Below are 6,373 nucleotides of genomic sequence, written 5' to 3' on the forward strand. Positions count from 1 at the left end.
TGGATCTTTTTATAGTTGGATGTCATATTTTTGAGAGAAAAAGTGAAATGATTATGGATTTGATGTAACATTTTGTTTTATTGGCTATTTTAGCGTATGAATAATGTTTAGGACTCTTTTTTGGGGAGACCCCCACCACCCCTACAGTGAACCAATGATGTGTTTGTATTTATTTATTTTTTTTCTCTTTCTTACTTGGACCAATCACAAGTGAGGGGGGTTATGGGGGTCTGAATCATTACTGTTTAGCCTATTTTGTCTTTTTGTAAATTTTAGCCCAAAGAGTCAAAAAAAAAAAAAAAACTTTACCAAACAACCCTTAGTCTATTTTGTTTTTTTATAACTATTTTAGCCCATGTTTTTTTTTTTTTTTTGTCAAACGAATCCTCGGCAGATGAACCAATAATTCCCACATCATTTGATACAAAAATATGGTGTACAGTGTTGTTAAGTGTCATGTAAAATGTTATATCAATTAATAAATAATTAGAAAAATTCTAACATACACTCTCAAAGAGTGCACCATATGCATATTTAGTTATACTATTTTTTCTTTAGTTATATATATATATATATATATATTGTGCTTTATTCCAGACACCAGAATGATAACGAACAATTTGTTCAGATGATTGAGGAGTAAGTTGTTGAAGTAGAATGCCACCATAACCAATATCGGAAGCATCAGTTTGAATAATTTTGAATGAATTTTCAGTGGGAATACCAAGACAAGGAAGAGACCTGACATATTGTTTGACCTGTTGAACAATAGAAGTATGAACAGAAGACCAAGGAGGAGGATTATCCTTTAACCTATCAAATAGAGGTTGACAAGTTTTCCGAAGGTCTCGATAAAATTCAGCAATGTAATTGAGGGAACCTAAGAACCTTTGTAATTGAGTTTTATCAAGAATTTCATCAGGAAATTTGGATGCAAATTCAATGGATCGACTAATGGGTAGGATAGTATTATGATGAATATCATATCCTAAAAAGCGAACTTTAGTTTGAAATAATTTAATTTTAGGAGCAGAAATAACAAGACCATGACTTTTAATTGTATAAAAGAATGCAGTTATATATATATATATATATTTTTAGTTATGAATTATGAGATTTTTAGTTATACCTAATGTTGTAGTTGGTTATAATTTTTTTTTTTTAAAGTTATAATTTAAAAAGTATGAAATTATATATATATTTTTATTTATTATAAGGTACATATAGTACACACATTTTGAATGGTGTGTACTAAAGTACTTCCCAAATAATAATGATATCAAATGTGATCAGTATCACTTAAAGAGGAAGAACCGAAGGTGTTAACATGATGTATTTGGTAACATGATTCGGTATTAAAAATTGAATTTATTAAGTGATAATCAATTAAGTACATTTGATAATCACAATTGATATAACTTAAAATTTGAATTACATCTTAAAATATAGGTTAAAATTTAAGAAAATTTTAAATCATATGAAACTTACTTAATTCTGACTAAATTTATATATACGAGACATCAGCATCATTACCACCATAAGTATCACCAGCATACCACCACCACTACCATTATTATAGCTTGTATGAGGAGGGGTTCAAGAACTTTGTTGGAAAATTTGAAGATCTTCGAAGATTTTTGAAGAAAAACTCGAATTCTCTAGAAAATGATGAGAGGCTTAGATTCTTCAATAGTCACAACTAAGACCACAAAAGCAAAGAGATGATAAAGATAAGAGATTGGGTGAATAAGAAAGCAAAGTACTTAGGGAGAGAATAATGGCAAGGCTCTCCCATAGATCTCCCACTTTCACTCTCAAGGTTGATAATGGAGAAGGGAAATTAGTTCCTTTTCAAGAGTTATCTCTCCAAAATCCATCCCTTGTAAAGCTATTGGTGGGTGCTATTTATAGGCACCTCATGATATAAGATGGAGCCCATGTGCAAGGCATATGGGGAATATTCTCTCTAACCATCTTATCCGAAGAGGTGACATCTCCGAGGATAAGGAAAACCCCGAATAGGAGATCAACCTCTCGGTGAACCATTCTTCTTAGCCACAGCTAACCAATGATCCTCAATCTTCCTAAAGGGTCAGGGCTAGTCCCAGAGGACGTCCTGTTTGAGGTAGTTCAAGAGAACGTCCTACCACGAATATTGCCGAGTCTCAAGGACCCCCTAGATCGTGCCATCTCGACCCGGGTATAGGCTAGTTTAACCGAAAAGTGAATTTATCTCCACTCACCGTCCTCGTGATCGGGTCCTTTGTTCAGACTCCATTACGCCCATGGTTCTGGTATGTAGATCCCGAAAAGCTCCAAGTTCGCAAGTGTTCTGGGACTCATTAATGGAGCAGCTTCTAGATTGTGTCTGAATCCGTTCGAAGCCAAGTGCTTCGGATCTCTAGGTTCGTGGATCCAAACCTTTTCGAGTTTGGGCCCGAGTAAGTCTCTAAGTTTGTAGATCCGAACCCTTTCGAGGCTTAGAGTGATTCATCCCATTTGATGGCGATAAATCCGGGCTCACCAATCTTGGACTTGTGATAAATTCGGACCCACCAACCTTGGACTATTGGGCCTAATTAATTTAGTGGGCTCAAATTAGCTCCTCTTACATTTGCCCCTTGCGTGTATGTAGACGTCCCCGAACGTCCCGGGAGGAGATTCCGTTTTGTTCATTTGGGTTTACTACAGTTCAGGACTCAAAGTCACGGCCTTGTATCTAATCTCACAGAGTGCAATGCAAGACCGATGAATCATCAAGGAGTCTAAATCCAGCAAATCGTTTTTGAAAATAGATTTTTTTGAAAGAAATGCCAAACATGGATTGCTTTGCCAGATACAGAGTCGCCACCTAAATATTTTTTTTTGAGAAATTTAGGAAACCCTGACTCATGCTTAAGGCCACGTATCCGTCATCACCAAAGTTGCCTCGGCTTGGGAACTTGTGTACAATTGGGGAAGGTCACTTCGTGAGCACCCCCGATCGTCCGATCAAAGATCGGCCTCTACTAACCATGATATTGAGTTTTGAAAACATTATGTGCTCTTATTCCAGTTATTAGCCTATATTTACTACGTGATGCTCACAACATACAAATATAGACCGGATCGCCTGAATTGGAACAAAACATCTCATGTTCATTTTGAAAACGGTTTGCTACTCGCAAGTAGGCTAAAATGCAGGTTTTGCCACCCTCAGGTGGGCTTAAGAAACAGGGTGATTTGCTACTCTCAAGTGGGCTTAAAACTCGCAATCGATGAATTGTTTCAATCCAAATAACCCAACCTTCACCCACAAGCATTCAGGCAGTTATATCACATAAGCAGTAAGACTCATGGTAAGCATGCTATCATGGCAGTCACTCACATGCATGCAAGGATGCTAAAGCATAAACACTTACCGAGTACTCCGAACCAAAGAAAGAAGCTAATTAGAAAACATGTATGAATCCTAACTATGCTGAGATGCCTAATGCAACACATGCAAGAATGCAACTAAGATAGGCTCGGCTATTCTAAGATGGCATATGAGATGCTACAGGTGACATGTATTCAACTTGGAATTGAAATACGATGCAGTTAGTATGATGCACCGAGCCCTGGTGCATGCAAAACAGATGAATGAATGCAAACATGCGAGCATAAGGATGCTAATTGAAACATGCCCTAAACTAACCATCGAAAGCTAGTAAATAAAAGGGAAGAAAGACGTGGGGTTGGAAGACATACACACACCCACGCATACTTATTACACAATTGCCCTCGCTCGGAGGGTCCAAATAATAATACAAGCCGAATAAATAATTAACTATCCTAGCTATTTAAATATTACAAAAACTTCTAATCAATTAACAAATTAATTACAAAGAGAAAATGGTCGCAGCCTTGCCTCGGAATGCGTGGATGATGCATACTCGATTCGCCTTGCTCAAAAACTCATTGCCATGTCCAAAGCTGCCTCTGTTTACACTGCCTTGCTTCTCTGAAAATTATGCAGGTTTCCAGAACTGCTTTGAGCTTCCCTCTAAGTGTTGTGAGGTGCCATCGACCACCATTGGAGTCCACCGGCCATTGTAATAATATTATCGGCCAAACATTGAGCCATCGGCTGGACACTGATGGTCGGTCGGCACTAAAAGTGGTCGACCGGCCATTTCTTCCTGCAGAGCCCTGTTTTGACAGCAGCAGAGGACGGACAGTGCATGGCATGTAATTTTCAAAGCAATGTGTGCATGGGCACTCTCCCTATCATGCTATGGACTCAAGAGAGTGTGGCCCTCGGTACTTGGGCCACCAATCACGTATTTCGATGCATGATGGCCCAAGGCACCAAGTTTGCAACTCAATGTAAATGCATGCAATAGAACAAATGAGTGCTAACACCCTATCATGTTGAGATCAAGGGGATCGGCGACCGAGGTGTGAGGCGTGTTTCATTACTTTAAATACGAACACGCCTCATTCCTCATGCTTGGTTTGACACCCCAAACCAAGCAAAATGCAATGCATGTGTGAGATGTGACTCAAGTATGCGCATGAGGCTAAGGTACCCAAAACATGCCAAATGTAATGTGACCTATACTGCAAGTATGCAATGTGCCAAACATGCAATGCAAACGTGATGCGCAACTAGCTAAGCAACAATGCAAACATGCAAAGATGATACAATACAAACATGAGACCAAAGTAATGCAACATATGAAAACATGCAATGGTGGACTTAAACTGAAATGGGAGGCCTCAGCCATGCCCCAAAACAGTGGCCATAGGTGATGCATAAGGACACAAATCATGCATGCAAACATGCACCTACCAAGGCCTATCACCTAAGCATGGAAGGGGGAGCTTTGAAGGACACTTAAAGGTGATGAATATGGACATTAAACACTCATGTTAAACTCTAAAAAGCATGCGAAGGATGATGCCAAAACATGCTAGGAAATGGATGCGAAATACAAGGCATTCAAGGCCACAAAAGAAAGCATTACTCAACACCTACCCCAAGCAAACATGGCATGGATTTTTCAATGCAAAACAGAGTTTTATCATGCAAAAATGAGCCCCAAAACCCACTGATATGGCAACCCAAAGCCTCAAACACATAGGCATGCACAATGCTTCATTTCAAAGCACAAAAGGACACCTCTTCTAGGCATGGAAAGAATGATGAACGCAAGCATACAAGCATGGATTATGGACTGAAATATGATCTCCAATGATGCCAAATCATGAGAATAAGCTAAGTTAAGCATGCTAGTGACCCACACACTCAAGACTTACAAGCCAAAATGCAAAGAGGCTATATCAAACATGGCAAACATGATTAAATTAGTACCCAACAGACCTCAAGCATAATGAAATATGACCAAAAGCTTCATGAAGTCAAGCTAGAACATGCAAGCATGGAGGCCTAAATGCATGGGACCCTTCTAGGCAAAATGAAGGAATGCAAGGCAAGTATATTGTGCATGCAAGGGGCCATAAATCTGACCAATGACAGAGATATAATATGACCATACAACACCCAAAAAACTTTGAAATGGAACCAAAAACAACTAAGCATGCATGCTACCCTTGTGAGCCAAAAACATGAACAAATGAGACACAAAGGGAGAGGGGTGTCCCTCCTCTATGCAAGACCTCAAAACCCCTTCTTCACCACTGAAAATCCTCTGGATTTCAGTGGTGAAAAAGCCAATGCACAAAGGTATTCAAAGCTTAACAAGGAAAGCACAAAAAGGGCCAAACAAGGCCTAAGAGGGGGAGGTCGACCCCCAACACCAAAATGACCTTAATGAAGTATCTTAAGCATGAAAATACAAGACTTTTTTCAGTTATACACAAAGCTTAAATCAGTATGCAAGATAGGTTAAAAGCTAGTGCAAGATTGGGGAAAATAAAACAATAGTGTTACCCTTGAAGAACACCTCAAGAACAGCAAGTCCAGCCCTCTTCTTTTGATCAAAACCAGCTCAAAACTTCAAGAACAAACCCTCAACACCTCCAAAGTCGAAGTATGGTGTAATGCTAGGTGACTTAGTGCAAAACTAAGAACAAAACACACCTTTTGGCTCTCTAACAAACACAAATGAAGAGAGAGAGGGAGATATATAGAGAGGAGGTGTATATATCAGATATATATATATATATACGTATTAGGTCTGGTTTTGCTGAACCCTCTCAAAGGAGAGGGAAAGTCTCCTTATATAGGCAAGACAAAGGGCTAAAGCTTCTAAGGGAAGCTAAATGAAAAGGGTTAAGGGGGTTAAGCTTCTCAAGGAAGCTAACCCAAAGGTTCAAGCTTCTTGAGGAAGCTAAGACAAAGGATCAAGCTTCCTCAAGAAGCTTGAGCAAAGGGTCCAAACTTCTTGAG

This window comes from Camellia sinensis, chromosome 2 (assembly GCF_055761805.1).
Source record: "Camellia sinensis isolate YWXY chromosome 2, ASM5576180v1, whole genome shotgun sequence".
NCBI lineage: Eukaryota > Viridiplantae > Streptophyta > Magnoliopsida > Ericales > Theaceae > Camellia > Camellia sinensis.